General features: G+C 36.7%; 1 protein-coding gene and 1 long non-coding RNA gene across 2 annotated transcripts in view; one reads left to right on the top strand and one right to left on the bottom strand.

Annotated features, from left to right (window-relative positions):
• The window catches only part of BMPR2 (bone morphogenetic protein receptor type 2), a 156,510-nt gene that overhangs the window by 114,155 nt on the left and 24,095 nt on the right, over positions 1 to 18,260 (bottom strand). The window lies entirely within an intron of this gene.
• On the top strand, positions 1,367 to 12,067 carry LOC145542668 (uncharacterized). The gene is made up of 2 exons (XR_014080058.1): positions 1,367 to 2,968; positions 9,835 to 12,067. It is a non-coding gene; the product is annotated as an uncharacterized LOC145542668 (long non-coding RNA).

The following is an 18,260-nucleotide window of genomic DNA, read 5'->3' as shown; positions in this document are numbered from 1 at the left end:
CCTCCGTCCATGGGATTGTCCAGGCAAGAGTACTGGAGTGGGGTGCCATTGCCTTCTCCACCATAGTTTGCTTGGAACTCAGAAGGCAATGGTGTCCTATGAAACATGAACAACCAAAGGGCACTATCATATCCTTTCTTACTCCTCTTACTTGTCCATTTTACGCAACCACTTATGCAGAATATGATGACAAAGAAGGAAAGGTAAAGACAGGACAACCCATAATTTCTATTTTCTCTTAGGCCTTCCTTATTTATCAGTAAGCCAATATGCATGTATCAAGAAATAAAATAAAAACAGCTGAGTTAGTTTTGTGTTTCTTCTGTTTTGGTAAAAACTACACATGTAAGAAAAAGTTATAAAATATAATTGTATAATTTCAGTGATTCCAGAAATTAGTTAAATACTCTTATATTTTCATTTTAAATGAGCATCGTGCAAATATTAAAAATGAATGGTAAAATATATGATAATGATAAATTTTTTATTTTTATTTCCTTAAAATGACATTAAATGAAAAATTTTAAAACCCTATGACAAGTCAAATGAAAGACATGGAAGAAAAAACTATATATTTTACTACCTTTAGCAGTTTTTTTTTCATCCTTTTTGAACAAAGGGACCCAAACTTTCACTTTGCCCTTGGTCCCACAAATTATGTAGTGCCCTACAAATACTCAACCTTTCCATGTTTGGACTTCTAATGAATGAATAAAAGCATGATAGCAGAGGAAACTGCTTAACAGTTAAACAGTATTAACTACCATATCTGATTTTCTCTTTAGGCTTCAGGAACACAAACTTCATTAGTGTCCAGTTTATTGTATAATAAGAAAAAGCTAGGAACCAATGCTCTAAATCGAGTTCAGTAAGTACTCAGACATAGCTTGACATGACAAAAGATAGCTCTGGAGGGAAGGTGACAGCCTTTGACACAGCCTGAATCATATTAGTCTTTTTCTATCTATTATAATACTTTTTAAGAGTAAAAATTTTAACCAAGTCACATTCTACAAAACATACTCCTACAAGCAACTCCATGAAACACATGCCTAACTATACAATAACAAAATATTACAACATACTAGGTCAATTTTAAAGTTAAAATACTACCCTAATAAATAAGTCATCAAGTCAGATAGGAGTCACTCACTACCTTTTAGAGTTAAAAAGGGCTCAACTTCAACTTCTCATTTTAAAAGAACAAAGTCTAGAAAAGTTAAATGACTGAAGTCTAGAAAAGTTAAATGACTTACCAAGTTCATACAGTAAGAATGCAAATCTAGACCATTGGCTCCTAAGTTTTTCTGTCCAATACACTGTAGTGAATCAACTGAAAACAGTTTGCTAAATCAAACTGAATCACTATTTTATATTCTTTTAATTTTCTATAAGCAGAACGAAGTTCTGAATTTTCTGATACTGAAAAAGTATCAAGCAAGTACAGTATAAGATACCCCAAAGGTAAAGCATAGTTCCCTATGGAACTTACTCTGGCCAGTGTTCAAAAGGTGGTGTTAAACTTTAATCCTGGCAAAGAGATCTAAATTAATTTGCTAGGTCCATTGAAACAAAAGTACCACAAACATGGTGGGTTACCCAACAGAAAATTTATTGTCTCTCAGTTGTGGAAAGTAGAAATCTGAAGTCAAGACATCAGCAGGTTTGGTTCCTTCTGAAGACTATGAGGGGAAAATCTGTTCCGCTTCTCTTAGCTTCTGGTAATTTCCTGGCAATCTTTAGTAACTCCTTGGCTTACAGATCTCTACCTTCATCTTCACGTGGTACTTCCCCATATGCATGTCTGTGTCCAAATTTTCCCTTTTTATAAGGACACAAATCATATTGGATTACAGTTTGGCCTTATTCTAGTATGGCCTCATCTTAACTAATTACACCTGCATTAATCTTATTTCCAAGTAAGGGCATGCTCTTAGGTAAAGGAGGTTAGGACTTCAATGTATAAATTTATAAGGGGCAAAATTTAACCCATAATAGAATTTTAACTAGAAATCCATGAATGCGCTCTAGGAGACCAATTACAAGCTCCTAAATTGTTCACAACTTTGAGTGAGAGTGTGCTTATGTGACCCTGTGAGTGTTTGACTACATATATGTGGGTCATGTGATAAAAGAGGGTACATAGATTTCATTAGATTCTTACATGAATATTTGACTTTCAATGAAAAGCAAAGAATCATTGGCCTAAGTGAAAAATCATTGGATTGAGGGTTTATAATGTTCCAAGACTCCCACAACTTTCAGCTGATAAAAGCAATCATTACCTCTAGAAGAACTGGATCCCAGTAAATATCATCATCCTTTGGTATGCAACAGAAACACTTGTGCTTCCCATTTTGCCACACTAAATATTAAAAAGGCAATTATTTAATAAAGGACTAGATTTAATAAAACTAATTTCTGTAACTTCAAGTCAGTGATATTAAGTGAAACTGGGTGGTTCCATTTCACGTTTTTTTTAGTGAAGATCACAGTGAAAGCTAGAACAGTCTGGTGCCAATACCTTGAGTTGTGCTAAGGAACCAGTTGTTTTCCTTTCAATTGCTTTAACAGTACAAGTATCAACATAGTGAAAAAAGCAAATAACATCCTAGAACTATGCTAAAAATATGTTTGACCTCACAGATCCTCTGAAAAGGTCTTAAGGATTCTCCAGAGAGCCTTCCTTAAAGCTTTAAAGACTTAACCCAAAAGTCTGCTAAACCCATCTGACACAATAAATTACACAATAAGTTACGCTTTAACCTCATTCCCTTTATCACCTGCTCCTCTTGAGACTCAGAGAAGGCTGGGGATCAACCACTAAATGTCTGGCTATAATCAGTTCAGTTCAGTTCAGTCGCTCAGTCGTGTCTGACTCTTTGTGACCCCATGAGCCAAAGTATGCCAGGCCTCCCTGTCCATCACCAACTCCCGGAGTTTACCCAAACTCATGTCCATCGAGTCGGTGATGCCATGCAGCCATCTCATCCTCTGTCATCCCCTTCTCCTCCTGCCCTCAATCTTTCCCAGCATCAGGGTCTTTTCCAATGAGTCAACTCTTTGCATGAGGTGGCCAAAGTATTGGAGTTTCAGCTTCAGCATCAGTCGTTCCAATAAACACCCAGGACTGATCTCCTTTAGGATGGACTGGTTGGATCTCCTTGCAGTCCGAGGCACTCTCAAGAGTCTTCTCCAACACCACAGTTCAAAAGCATCAATTCTTCGGTGCTCAGCTTTCTTCACAGTCCAACTCTCACATCCATACATGACTACTGGAAAAACCATAGCCTTGACTAGAAGGACCTTTGTTGGCAAAGTAATGTCTCTGCTTTTTAATATGCTATCTAGGTTGGTCATAACTTTCCTTCCAAGGAGTAAGTGTCTTTTAATTTCATGGTTGTAATCACCATCTGCAGTGATTTTGCAGCCCAAAAAAATAAAGTCTGACACTGTTTCCACTGTTTCCCCATCTATTGGCTATAATCTGCACTAGCTAAATGAAGTCCTGGCAACTTTTAGGCATTACAGCCTTCCCCTAAATGAGAGGAACCACAGACTGAATTGTGCTAACAATACAAGATTTTTACAAAAAACCACTCTTGAATCCTTTTTGCTGCATGTTCATTTTAAGCAACCACTGTATTTTCTAACTTTTTACTGCATCATAATTACAGACCAATCCTAAAAGGAAAATGTAGATAGTCTTGAAATCATTTAGCAACAAAAAAGCTAGGTTAATACATATGAGACTCCTTGGTTGCTGCTACGTGATTTCTTAAACTGGCACTTCAACAATTTTTGGACACTGTATGTGCTAAAGATTAACATTTGGCTTATCTTTTTGCTTTAAAAAATAAAACTCTAAAAAATACTGCTCACTTCTATCAACTGAAATGTTACATAATAAAGATTTATCATGTTACTGACTTCTACCAATGAAACCAATGACTAAATATGTATGTATTTTAAGGATTAGCAACCTATTCAAAATAAAGAAGATAAAGCTATATCACTGGCATGCAAAACTTGGAGCAAATGTGGTCTTACTGAAAGATAGCTTCAAAATTAACAAAACAAAATCACTTCTATCTATTCTCATTTCAGAATACTTTTCCACTGAAATTCTTAGTATATTTTATTTGTACCAGCTACCAGAAAAATTTGCACCCACTATAGTTTAAAAGAAAATCTACAACTGACAAAAAAACAAAACTCTCCAATTCACTTTTAGAACCATGATCCTTTCAGGTACTGCCACCACATGCCATCCAAGTTTATGATTACATAATGGGGGGAGATGAGATGAGAGGTACTGTTGGCAATCTTCACTAGTTTCCCTTCACTCACTACTGATGAATGGGTGGTAAGCAAACAGACATTTGTATACTCAACAGGTCGACTGACATCTAACTGAAAGAAGGCTGCCAACCTTTCCCTGGCTTAGATAATAAGAATATTATAAAATGTTCATTTCATTGTATGCTCTTTCATTTAACTTCCAATTTTTTGATTATGGCATGTATTCTTTGGAAGTAGTTTTACCTTTTTAAGTTAATAATTTGAAACTATTTTATCTGAATTAAGCTTAATTTAGAGAGTTTAAAATTCAGTATTAGAACTAGAGAATAAAGAAGTAGAATTAACTTAAATATGAAAAAGTTTGAATTGATTTACACGAATAATAGAACACCAAAAAACTGATCAAAAATAAGTCTCACAAGTAGTAACTAATTTAATAACTGAGAATTTCTAGTGATAAAGCTAAAGACTTTCAACACTATGTCAGTTCTGTTCAGTCGCTCAGTTGTGTCCGACTCTTTGTGACACCATGGACTGCAGCATTCCAGGCTTCCCTGTCCATCACCAACTCCCAGAACTTGCTCAAACTCCTGTCCACAGAGTCAGTGATGCCATCCAATCATTTCATCCTCTGTCGTTGCCTTCTCCTCCTGCATTCAATCTTTCTCAGTATCACGGTCTTGTGTAATGAGTCAGTTCTTCACATCAGGTGGCCAAAGTATTGGACCTTCAGCTTCAGTATTAGTCCTTCCAATGAATATTCAGAATTGATTTCTTTTAGGATTGACTAGTTGGATCTTCTTGCAGTCCAAGGGCCTCTCAAGAGTCTTATCCAACATCACAGTTCAAAAGAGTCAATTCGTCGGTGCTCAGCCTTCTTTATGGTCCAACTTTCACCATAGCCTGGTGGCTCAGATGGTAAAGCATCTGCCTACAACGCGGGAGACCCAGGTTCAATCCCTGGGTTGGGAAGATCTCCTGGAGAAGGAAATGGCAACCCACTCTAGAATTCTTGCCTGGAAAATCCCATGGACAAAGGAACCTGGTAGGTTACAGTCCATGGGGTCGCAAAGAGTCGGACACGACTGAGCGACTTCACTTTCTTTCTTTCACTTTTCATCATAGCTTTGACAAGACAGACCTTTGTCAGCAAAGCTTTCTACTATGCTGTCTAGGTTGATCATAGCTTTTCTTCCAAGGAGCAAGCATCTTTTAATCTCATGGCTACAGTCACCATCTGCAGTGATTTTGGAGCTCCCCCAAAATAAAATCTGTCACTGTTTCCATTGTTTCCCCATCTATTTGCCATGCACTGATGGGACCAGAGGCCATGATTTTAATTTTTTAAATGTTGAGTTTTAAGCCAACTTTTTCACTCTTCTCTTTCACTTTCATCAGGAGGCTCTTTAGTTGCTCTTTGCTTTCTGCCATAAGGGTGGTGTCATCTGCATATCTGAAGTTATTGATATTTCTCCTGGCAGTCTTGATTCCAGCTTGTGCTTCATCCAGCCCAGCATTTTGCATGATATACTCTGTATTTAAGTTAAATAAGCAGGGTGAGAATATACAGCCTTGATGTACTTCTTTTCCAATTGTGAACCAGTCCTTGCTGCATGCCCAGTTCTAACTGCTGCTTGTTGACCCGCATACAGATTTTTTAGGAGGCAGATCAGGTGGTCTGGTATTCCCATCTCTTGAAGAATTTTCCAGTTTATTGTGATCCACACAGTCAAAGGCTTGAGCGTAGTCAATGAAGCAGATGTTTTTCTGGAATTCTCTTGCTTTTTCTATGATCCAACGGATGTTGGCAATTTGCTCTCTGTTCCACTGTCTCTTCTAAATCCAGCTTGAACATCTGGAAGTTCACGGTTCACGTACTGTTGGAACCTGGCTTGGAGAATTTTGAGTTCTACTTTGCTAGCGTGTGAGATGAATGCAATTGTGAGGTAGTTTGAGCATTCTGTGACATTGCCTTTCTTTGGGATTGGAATAAAAATTGACCTTTTCCAGTCCTGTGGGAATTGCTGAGTTTTCCAAACTTGCTGGCATATTGAGTGCAGCACTTTCACAGCATCATCTTTTAGGATTTGAAATAGCTCAGCTGGAATTCCATCACCTCCACAAGCTTTGTTCATAGTGATGCTTCCTAAGGCCCACTTGACTTCGCACTCCAGGATGTCTGATTCTACATGAGTAATCACACCATCATGGTTATCTGGGTCATGAAGATCTTTTTTTGTATACTTCTACTATGTATTCTTGCCACCTCTTCTTATTATCTTCTGCTTTTGTTAGGACCATATCATTTGTGTCCTTTATGGGGCCCATCTTTGTATGAAATGTTCCTTTGGTATCTCTAGTTCTCTTGAAGAGATCTCTAGTCTTGCCCATTCTATTGTTTTCCTCTATTTCTTTGCATTGATCACTTAGGCAGACTTTCTTATCTCTCTCCTTGCTATTCTCTGGAACTCTGCATTCAGATGGATACATCTTTCCTTTCCTCCTTTGCCTTTCACTTCTCTTCTTTTCTCAGCTATTTTAAGCTATTTGAAACTATGTACTATTCAGCTAATTTATTTTGAGACTTGAGCATAACTATGTTTTTTACAGAAATCACCATGTAGGAATAAAAACAAATTTTAAAATTTACATATAGTAAAACCATTATGTTTATTAACCACGGAAATACAGCAAAGTATGCCGTTATTATTATATTCTACTAAGATGTAAGACCACTTCCTGACAGTACTCTAAAAAACTTACTTTTCAGTCAAGGCACAGGTAAAATCTGTCTTTATATCATTTAATATGAATTTAATTCTGCAGTCATAGAATACTACATTAAACATTAGCTAAAGTCACTGGGTAGTTGAGGAATGGCAGGACAGTCTTTATTCTGCAGTCGTATTAAAGCATCCTTTCAATCTACCTAAGTAGGCAGAGAGGAGAAAGAGCATTAGGAATACATTAGGAAGAGCAGCCAGCTCAGCAGTAAGAATGAAAAAACTCACAAGGGAATCTGATCTCCCTAGTTGTATTTAAAATAGGACAAGAAAATACCTTACAGCAAAGGCACTGCTGCATTTTCTCCTTATTCTTTGCTTTTTCACCCAAAGCTGAAAAGACTACTCTAATTGTGTGATAGTCTTGGTTACTAGTATTGTAACTATTAGCATCAATTTTTCCAACTAGATTAGTTGGGTAGTATCAACATATACTCACAAATAAATAGAACCTCTCTGGTACAACAGGTCCTCAAGTCTTGATATGAAACCTTTATAACCAAATGTGATTTAAATTTTGAACTTTTCCAGGTTGTACAAAGTATCGATATCATGTGCATATGCCACATTTTACAACATTCCCAGCGGAGTGTGCAGAAGTTTCCAGTAATTAAATCTATCAGTATTTCTTCAGCAAAAAGTATGAATATTCACACTTAGGTAAAAACTCTTTAGAGTTTTCAAATTTATTTTGCCACCAAATGATTATGCTGTAAGCTAACAAAACAGTTTTAATTTGAAAATTTCGTAAGAGAATATAAACCTATTATAATTAACATTTGACTAGCATTTTCATATCTTTCACTGCATTAAATCATTGTAACGCCTTAGGAACTGAGGCTTAACAGAGTTAAGTGAATATCACACAAATTAGAACCTAAAAAGCAGGTCTCTCTTCCATCACTTTAGAAACGCATAACAAAATCCACTGACTAAAATAAAAACCCACATTGACATAAACAAATGAACAAAACAAATAAAAGAAAGTTCTTCCTTATGGTAGAATGACAATTAATAAACATAGAAAAAAATATTAGGTTTAGGAAAATATCACTAATTCTCAAGAATCATCAATGAATGATGAAACTAGTCTGCTGAGAAAAAGTCCATTCACAAAGTTCCCAATATCTCTTCACAAGTTGCCTTTTAATTACAAAAGGGAAAATATTAACTTTCTATGGCAGGTTATCATTTAAACAAGTGATAAAAGTTAACATTCACAGTAATGAGGAATACTGACATCATATACCCCCAATAGGACAGGCTAGAATGGCAGAACCCAAATTATTTCTATAGCATTTCTGCTAAAAATGCATACCCCAACTTTAATTATGAAGAAACACGAGCTAAATTCAAACTGAGGGATATTCTGCAAAATAACCTGTATTCTTCAAAGCTGTCAAGGTCATAAAAGATAAAGACTAAGGAACTGTCACAGAGTAGCGTATAAACAGACATTAACAACTAAATGTAATGCATGATCCTGGATTTGCCCCTGGACCAGAAAAAAATTTTCTTTGGTTATAATGGACATTATTAAAACAATTAATGATATTTGAAGGTCTCAGTATTAGAAAGTGGTATTGTACCAATTTGATCTCTGGTTCCTCTGCCTTTTCTAAATCCAGCTTGAACATCTGGAAGTTCATGGTTCACATACTATAGAAACCTGGATTGAAGAATTTTAAGCATTACTTTGCCCTTGTGTGAGATGAGTGCAATTGTACAGCAGTTTGAACATTCTTTGGCATTGCCTTTCTTTGGGATTGGAATGAAAACTGACTGTGTGGATCACAACAAACTGTGGAAAATTCTTAAAGAGATGGGAATACCAGACCACCTGATCTGCCTCCTGAGAAATCTGTATGCAGGCCAAGAAGCAAGTTAGAACTGGACACGGAACAACAGACTGGTTCCAAACCGGGAAAAGGGTACGTCAAGGCTGCATATTGTTACCCTGCTTATTTAACTTATATGCAGAGTACATCATGCAAAATGCTGGGCTGGATGAAGCACAAGCTGGAATCAAGACTGCCGAGAGAAATATCAAGAACTACAGATACACAGATGACACCATCCTTATGGCAGAAAACAAAGAACTAAAGAACCTCTGATGAAAGCAAAAGAGACTGAAGAATTTGGCTTAAAACTCAACATTCAGAAAACTAAGATCATTGTATCTAGTCCCATCACTTCATCGTGGCAAATAGATGGGGAAACAATGGAAACAGTGACAGAGTTTATTTTGGGGGGGCTCCAAAATCACTGCAGATGGTGATTGCAGCCATGAAATTAAAAGACACTTGCTCCTTGGAGGAAAAGCTATGACCGACCTAGACAGCATATTAAAAAGGAGAGACATTACTTTGCCAACAAAAGTCCGTCTAATCAAAGCTGTGGTTTTTCCAGTAGTCATGTGTGGATGTGAGAGCTGGACTATAAAGAAAGCTTAGCGCCAAAGAATTGACTCTTTTGAACTGTGGTGCTGGAGAAGGCTCTTGTGAGTCCCTTGGACTGCAAGGAGATCCAATCAGTCAATCCTAAAGGAAATCAGTCCCAAATATTCTTTGAAGGACTGATGCTGAAGCTGAAACTCCAATACTTTGGCCACCTGATGGGAAGAACTGACTCACTGGAAAAGATCCTGATGCTGGGAAAGACTGAAGGCGGGAGAAGGGGATCACAGAGGATGCAATGGTTGGATGGCATCACCGACTCAATGGACGTGAGTTTAAGCAAGCTCCGAGAGTTGGTGATGGACAGGAAAGCCTGGCGTGCTGCAGTCTATGGGGTCGCAAAGAGTCAGACATGACTGAGCGTCTGAACTGAACTGATTGTACCAGTGTTAATTTCCTGACTTGGATAAACTATCTTGTCCTTATGTAAGAAAATGTTTTCATTTTTTAGTAAATACATTGACATATTTCGGGGTATATGAGCATCATGTCTACAATTACTCTCAAGTGTTTCAGAAAGAGAGAATATGAACAAATACAGAAAAGAATAAAGCAAATATAGCAAAACATTAACATTTGGGGAAGCAAGGAATTCCTCCCCATACATACAGGAATTCTTTGTATTATTCCTGCAAGTTTTTATGTCTCAAAATAAAAAGCTTAAAAAAAATGTTACTGCCAACATCATTAATAGCTAGACCTAAAAGAGCAGTCCCTCCAACAGTGCAGTGAGACTCGTAAGTCCAGAAACAAACACTCTATGTCAGGCGAGTAACCAAGGAATCAGTGCACAGTAGGGCTCAAGAATAAAGGCATACTGGAGGGTATTACTGTTACAGAGCAGGATACATATGGATAGTTTCAAGCAACATTTCAAACTACAGTAGTTAATGGATTATGAGACCATAAAAAGGACTGGCTTGGTGGCAACTGAAAATGCAATAGCTTTCACTGAACTGAGAAGTTTAGATGGACAAACAGCAAGTTGCAAAAGAGTTCAAAATAGCAAGGATATGGCAAATGATTATACCTGAAATGCCTTTTGTTTAGAACTTGGAAGGAATCTGGCATCTTCTAATGAACTCTGCAGCTCTCTTCATCTAGGTATTTCGCATACAGTGAGCATGGTGTATAACACTGTCTTCAAATCTGAAGTCAAGTCAAAAGTCAAACATATAAACTGTGGGAGCATCTCACCACTAGTAATTACTGAACCAAACAGACAGGCATCAGGCCAAGTTTCTAAATGGAGCTTCTGTGCCCTCCTGAAGTAAGATACAAACAAACTATAAGATACAAACAAACTACTACTCTTCTGGAATACAGGGAAGGCAGATGGCAAATAAGACTAACAACTCTGAGATTTATACATTATTTTCAGGATCTAAAAAATTACTTAACACCTTAAAAAAGAAAGAAATTCTCATATATGCTACAACATGGAAAAATCTTGAGACTATTATGCTAAGTGAAACAAACCAGTCACAAAAAGACAGTGCATGATTCCATTTGTATAAAGTACTGGGAGTTGTCAAAATCACAGAGACAGAAAGTAAAATGGTGATTGCCAAGGACTAGGGAGAGGGGAGTTACCATTTAATGAGAAGAGAGTGCAGATTCAGTTGGTTTCAGTTTCACCAGAAGAAAACAGTTGTGGAAATGGATGGTGGTGATGGCTGTACAACATTCTGAATATATTTAATACACCTGAACTGTACACTTCAAAATGCTTATGATGGTAAATTTTTAAGTATTTTACCACAATAAAAATAACTGGTCACATAATATTATGTCAGTTATAACAATCAAAAATGCAATACATGAATGGATTGGGGGAAAACTACTTAGCACTTTCTAAAGACTATTTTAAAAATGATGATTAATTGATGTGTTCACTTTATGAAAATTCACTGAGCTAAATATTTAGGATCTGTGTGCTTTTTCACATTTATATTATACATCAATAAGCATACTTAATAAATAGTTTACTTACAAAAGAAAAGCAGCGATTACTAAGTGGTTCCCAATACTGCTGCTACTTTAATCAAATTCTTTCCCTTCAACCCCTTGTCCTTACGTGGGAACTCTTCAGTGTGGCCATCTTAGATGTCTGGGAAAGTGGTTGTGGGGAAAGGTTGTTTTAAATGAAAATCAATAAACGAAAGAGGTAATTTAATTTGATGTTTAATTTGATGATCTAAAGACTTACTTAAAATGTTATGGGCTTTTATTTTTAATTTTATTAAGTGCTTAGAAGTCAAGACATAGCTATTATTACTTTTTAAGATAGGTGAATAAAGCACTGGAGTCATGTACATGAGTTCTAATGTTATCTGTGATACTAATCAGCTGTGTGACACAGGGTTAGCCACTTAACCTCTCTGGATCTTTTTTATTTTCTTTTCCATTTTTTAACATGATGGAATTTAAACTTAGAATATGTTAAATCATCTTTGTTAGGATTCTTAGAAAAAGAATTTCACAGTTCAAGGATCTTAACATAGACTTGTTTTAACCTATGCTTGAGAGTTTGTCGCTTATCTTCTATTCTTTGATGTTAGGCCAAGACAGGAGAGTTTTCCTGTGCCTCTCTCCACCACACAAAATAAACTGAGAATTCCCTAGTGGTCCAGTAGTGAGGATTCCGAGCTTTACTGAAGAGGGTCCAGATTCAATCCCTGGTCAGGGAACTGGGATCCAACAAGCCTCAGGCATGGTGAAAAAATAAAGAAAGAATTTGTTTTGAACCTATTAAATTTGATTTTTACTTCAAAATATTTGTGTTTATGTATTTGCATGTGTGGCTTTTTTTCTCGTGAACAACCATTTCAAATCTAAAGGACAGAAATTATCTCAGAGACCAATTTGTTGTTCAATCGCAAAGTCGTGTCCCAACTTTTTGCAACCCAATGGACTGCAGCAAATCAGGCTCCTCTGGCCCTCCACTATCTCCGAGAGTTTGTTCAAATTCATGTCCCTTGAGTCGATGGTGCTATCTAACCAAGTCAATCTCTGCCACCCCCTTCTCCTTTTGCCTTCACTCTTTCCCAGCATCAAGATCTTTTCCAGTGAGTCAGCTCTAGGCATCAGGTGGCCCAAATATTGGAGTTTCAGCAACAATCCTTCCAACGAATATTCAGGATTGATTACCTTTAAAATTGACTGGTTTGATTTCCTTGCAGTCCAAGGGACTCTCAAAAGCTTTCTCCCACACCACAGTTCAAAAGCATCAATTCTTTGGCACTCAGCTTTCTTTATGATCCAACTCTCACATCCATATATGATTACTGGAAAAACCATAGCTTTGACTAGACGGACCTTGGTTGGAAAAATTATGTTTCTACTTTTTAATATGCTGTCTAGGTTTGTCATCGCCTTCCTTCCAAGGAGTGGAAGGAAATTAATTAATTTCATGGTTGCAATCACCATCCACAGTGATTTTGGAGACCAAGAAAATAAAATCTGACACTGTTTCCACTCTTTCCCCAAATATTTGCCATGAAGTGATGGGACCGGATGCCATGATCTTAGTTTTTTGAATGCTGATTTTTAAAGTCAGCTTCTTCACTCTCCTCTCTTAACTTCATCAAGAAGCTCTTTAGTTCCTCCTTACTTTCTGCCATCAGGATGGTATCATCTGCCTACCTTAGGTTTTTGATATTTCTCCCAGCAATCCTGATTCCAGCCTGTGATTCATCCAGCCTGGCATTCCATATGATGTACTCCGCATATAAGTAAATAAGCTGGGTGACAATATATAGCCTTGACGTACTCTTTTCCCAATTTTGAACCAGTCCGTTGTTCCAGGTGTGGTTTTAACTGTTGCTTCATCCCCTTCTCCTGCCTTCAATCTTTCCCAGCATCAGGGTCTTTTTCAATGATTCAGCTCTTCTCATCAGGTGGCCAAAGTACTGGAGCTTCAGCTTCAGCATCATTTCTTCCAATGAATATTCAGTTTTAAGTGATGACTATTTCTTTCAATATTAACTTCCTTGGTAAAGATAAATTTTAAATATACAAGATCACTCCTGATAAAGATTTACTTTCTATCACGTTAACTGTCTTCTCCATATTAGCTGTAAATATTATGTACTAGGACTTTCCTGGTTAAGAATCCCCCCCCTTTCAAAGCAGGGGATACAGGTTCAATCCCTGTTCAGGGAACTAAGACCCGACATGCAACAGGGCAATTAAGCCTGCAAGCCACGACTACTGAGCACATGTGCTCTGGAGCCTGCACACAACAACAAAGACCTAGCTCAGCCAAATAAATAAATAAAATATTATGTATGAAGGTTACGGATAAGAATATACTTCTGTGGAGGATTTAAATTAAATCCCACCTTTAACATAAATACTATTATTGTAATAGAAATAGGTTCAAAAGAGAAAAACTCAATCTTGAGAAAGAATCATACTACCTGACTTCAGATTACACTACAAAGCTACAATAATGAAAGCAGTATGGTACTGGCACAAAACAGACACAGAGATCAATGGAACAGGATAGACAGCCCAGAAATAAACCTATGCACTTAGGGCCAATTAATCTATAATGAAGGAGATAAAAATATACAATAGAAAAAAAAGTCTCTTCAATAAAAGGTGCTGGGAAAACTGGACAGCTGCATGACGAAGAATGAAATTAGAACAGTCTCTAATACCATATACAAAAATAAACTCAAAATGGACTAAAGATCCAAATGATACATGCCTACTATTCATCAAAAATCATCTTTTAAATTTAAGTATTTTAAATGATGGCTATTTCTTCAAATATTAATTAAAATATAAAAATAAATTTTAAATATCCAAGATCAACCCTGACAAAGATTTACAACAGGAAGCCATAAAATTCCAAGAGGAAAACATAGGCAGAACACCCTTTGATGTAATTTATAACAGTATGTTTTTAGATCTGACTCTGAAAGCAAAGGAAATAAAAGCAAAATTAAACAAATGGGACCTAATTAAACTTAAAAGCTTTTTCATAGCAAAGGAAACCACTGACAAAACAAGAAGACAATCTACTGAATGGGAGAATATATTTTCAAATAATATGATCAATACGAGGTTAAGTGTGGTGTTGGAGAAGACTCTTGAGAGTCCCTGGTACTGCAAGGAGATTAAACTAGTTAATCCTAAAGGAAATCAATCCTGAATATTCATTAGAAGGACTGATGCTGAAGCTCCAATACTTTGGCCACCTGATGCGAAGAACTGACACATCAGAAAAGATCCTGATGCTTGGAAAGACTGAAGGCAGAAGGTAAAGGGGACAACGGAGGAGATGGTTGGATGGCATCACCGACTCACGGGTAAGAGTTTGAGCAAGCTCCGGGAGACAGTGAAGGACAGGTAAGCCTAGCGTGCTACAGTCCACAGGGTCACAAAGAGTCAGACATGACTGAGCGACTGAACAACAAAAAGACATTAACATACAAAATATAAAAACAGCTCATACAACTCAACATCGAAAAAACAGAAAACCCTTCTGCCACTAAAAATAAACAGAAAACCTGAACACACGTTTCAAAGAAGAAAATGCTAATGGCCAAAAAGAACACGAAAAAATACTCAACATCACATTAATCCTCAGGGAAATGCAAATCAAGACCACAATGAGACATCACCTCACACTTGTCAGAATGGCCATCATCAAAAAGAACACAAGTAACAAATGCTGGGAAGGATATGGAGAAAAGAGAAACCTGTACACTGCTGGTGGGAATGTAAATTGGTGCAGCCACTGTGAAAAACATTATAGAGGTTTCTCAAAACACTAAAAAGATAACTATCATATGAGCCAGCAATTCCATTCCTGGGTATCTATCTGAAGAAGAAAAAAACCCACTAATTTGAAAAGATATATGCACCCCAATATCATAGCAGCATTATTTACAATTGCCAAAATATAGAAGCAATGTAAGGATCCATCAACAGATAAATGGATTAAAAAAATATATAGAAAATACATACAATGAAATACTACCCAGCCATTAAAAAAGAATGAAATTTTGCCATTTGCAACAACATGGATGGACTTAGACGGTACTATGCTACATAATAAAAGTTAGAGAAAGACAAACACACCAGTAAACTTTGCCTGACTGAAATCCAAAGGTTGTTTGGTGAGCAGTATAGGCATGCTGCGGAGAAGGCAATGGCACCCCACTCCAGTACTCTTGCCTGGAAAATCCCATGGACGGAGGAGCCTGGTAGGCTACAGTCCATGGGGTCGCTAAGAGTCGGACACGACTGAGCGACTTCACTTTCACTTTTCACTTTCATGCACTGGAGAAGGAAGTGGCAACCCACTCCAGTATTCTTGCCTGGAGAGTCTCAGAGACGGAGGAGCCTGGTGGGCTGCCTTCTATGGGGTCGCACAGAGTCGGACACGACTGAAGCGACTTAGCAGCAGCAGCAGCATAGGCATGTTGTTGTTGTTTAGTCACTAAGTTATGTCCAACTCTTTGCGACCACATGGACTGAAGCCAGCCAGGCTCTTCTGTCCATAGACTTTCCCAGGCAAGAATATTGGAGTGGGTTGCCATTTCCTTCTCTAAGAGATCTTCCCAACCCAGATATCAAACCCATGTCTCCTGCTTGGCAGGTGGATTCTTTACCACTGAGCCACCAGGGAAGCCCAGTACAGGTATGGGGTGACTTAATGAGCTACATAAACCATAATGAAATATCATTTTGAGAATGGGATCTGAGGTCTTTTTAAAACTGTGAATTATGGGAAAATCATCTGACTAAAGTAAAACAATTTAAACAGAAAATAGCTAAGCTTTATTCACTTGCAAAATTGTCAGATTTTTATACCCTGTGGAAATGTGAAATTGTTGCCATTGTTAAGTAACAACTGACTATTTGTGTGTATTCTTTACTCTTACTGCCTCATTTCCCTCTGAAGTCTCTGAAACATGGATCTCCAGGAACTTTGAAACGGGAAATTTAAGAAACAGGCTTTTTTTCCTTCTATCTACTTGGTTCTATCTGATGTTAATTACTAACCTTCAGGTTTTGCTTCATATTTTCAAAAACATCAAATAGTCAATTATGCCCATTTTGTTTCGTTTTAGTAGAAACTCTGCAACTGTTTGTGTCCCTCATCCCCAGGAAGAGAGCTAAATAACATGTTCAACTGTCAAGTAAGTACAGAAACAACTGCAATAACTGTAAGGCTTATAGAAAAATTAAGAAAAGAAAGTTATCAGGGGGAAAAAGTTGGATAACTAGTCAATATTATCCTGAAATTGGCAGAGCCCCATTGCCTGTCTGCTTGCATTGCTCACAAATGTCCTATATTAATAAATATACTTCTTATCAAAAAAAATTCTAAAATTAAGGAAAAACAGTTAATTGCTTTTGCCTATTAATACAAGTTCAGGAAGAATTTTAATATAAGACTAAATTAGTAGAAAACCTAAACACTAGTACTTCAATAAGTGCAGAACAGTGTGATGAGTACCAAAGTTAATAATTACCATTCAGCCTACATTAAATACTAAGCCACAGTATCACAGGGCAGGATGGTGACAGAAAAGGCACAACAAGGCGTCTGGAGTTCTGTTACTGTACAGGGTGCTGATTACTATGTGTGTTTTCAGTCTGTGAAAACGTCTTTGTGAAAATTCATCATACTTAGGATTTACAATATACCTTAGAAAGTCAAATATGGACAGTATGTAGCTCTTAAAAGGTAATTTGCAATTTGCTTAGATCTGTTTTACTTTATGAGTCTAAATATGCTTTACCAAAAAAACATATTTTTCAAAATTAAAAGTCTGAGAAACGAATAGTAAGGCTGCTTCCTTCTCCACAGAAAAGTACTAATTCGTAAATAATTCTCTTAGTTCAAGATCATTTTTAAAGAAAGAATATGAAAATTTCCTGTAGAGAAAATAACTAAGAAAAGAATTTTAACATATTGGGATATTGTAAGCTAGAAAAGCTTCTTCTGAGAGGTTTTTTAAAAAAAAAACAACTCTGATGGAAAACCTTTCTTTAAATTTATACTCCCTGTACATCCACTAGTTTTTAAGTAATAGAAGAAAGCAAAGCAACGAAAGATACATCTCCTGTGAATTTTTAGATATCTACAAATTTAAAAAATTAACTGTAAACTTCTGCTGCTGGAGTATCAAATTAGGAAAATAGACTCTGCCAGTTATGTCACGTCTTCCAACAGTTAGCTGTAAAATCTTTACTTCATTTAAATTCTACCTTAATTCTGCCCCCAATTATTCTGTTACTTTATGGAGTTTTCACTTTACTATAAAAGAAAAATCATTGGTCAAATTCTGTTATTGCTCATAATTTAAAGTCTGGTTTAGAAAAAAAATTCTGATGAGACACTACAGACTGCAATCACACCAACTATTCTAGAGTCCAAGTATGAAAACTAGCAGCCTCCAGTATTATTTGAAAGTAACCAAGAATGAGAAACGTTACTCTGACCAAAAAAAAAAAACTACTAGGGACATAAGAATGAGCACTTCTCTGTGATAATGAGGAGAAAGAATATCAACAACAAAAAAAACAACAAAAATCTCAAAGTGAAATACGGACTATGTACCTATGTGAGAAAAGAAAGACTACATGTGCTTTAAATAAGAATACAAATGAGACATGACCCAAGTCTTCAAACATTGCAATAATCAACTTTTTAAGAACAGGACAAACAGGAAAGTCCTGATCTACAAAGGGCCAT

Source organism: Giraffa tippelskirchi, chromosome 3 (genome assembly GCF_054371585.1).
Source record: "Giraffa tippelskirchi isolate mGirTip1 chromosome 3, T2T-mGirTip1v1.2.pri, whole genome shotgun sequence".
In the NCBI taxonomy this organism is placed as follows: Eukaryota; Metazoa; Chordata; class Mammalia; order Artiodactyla; family Giraffidae; genus Giraffa; species Giraffa tippelskirchi.
Note: the sequence above shows the minus strand (reverse complement) of the source record. Positions and strands in the feature narration are given on the sequence as shown.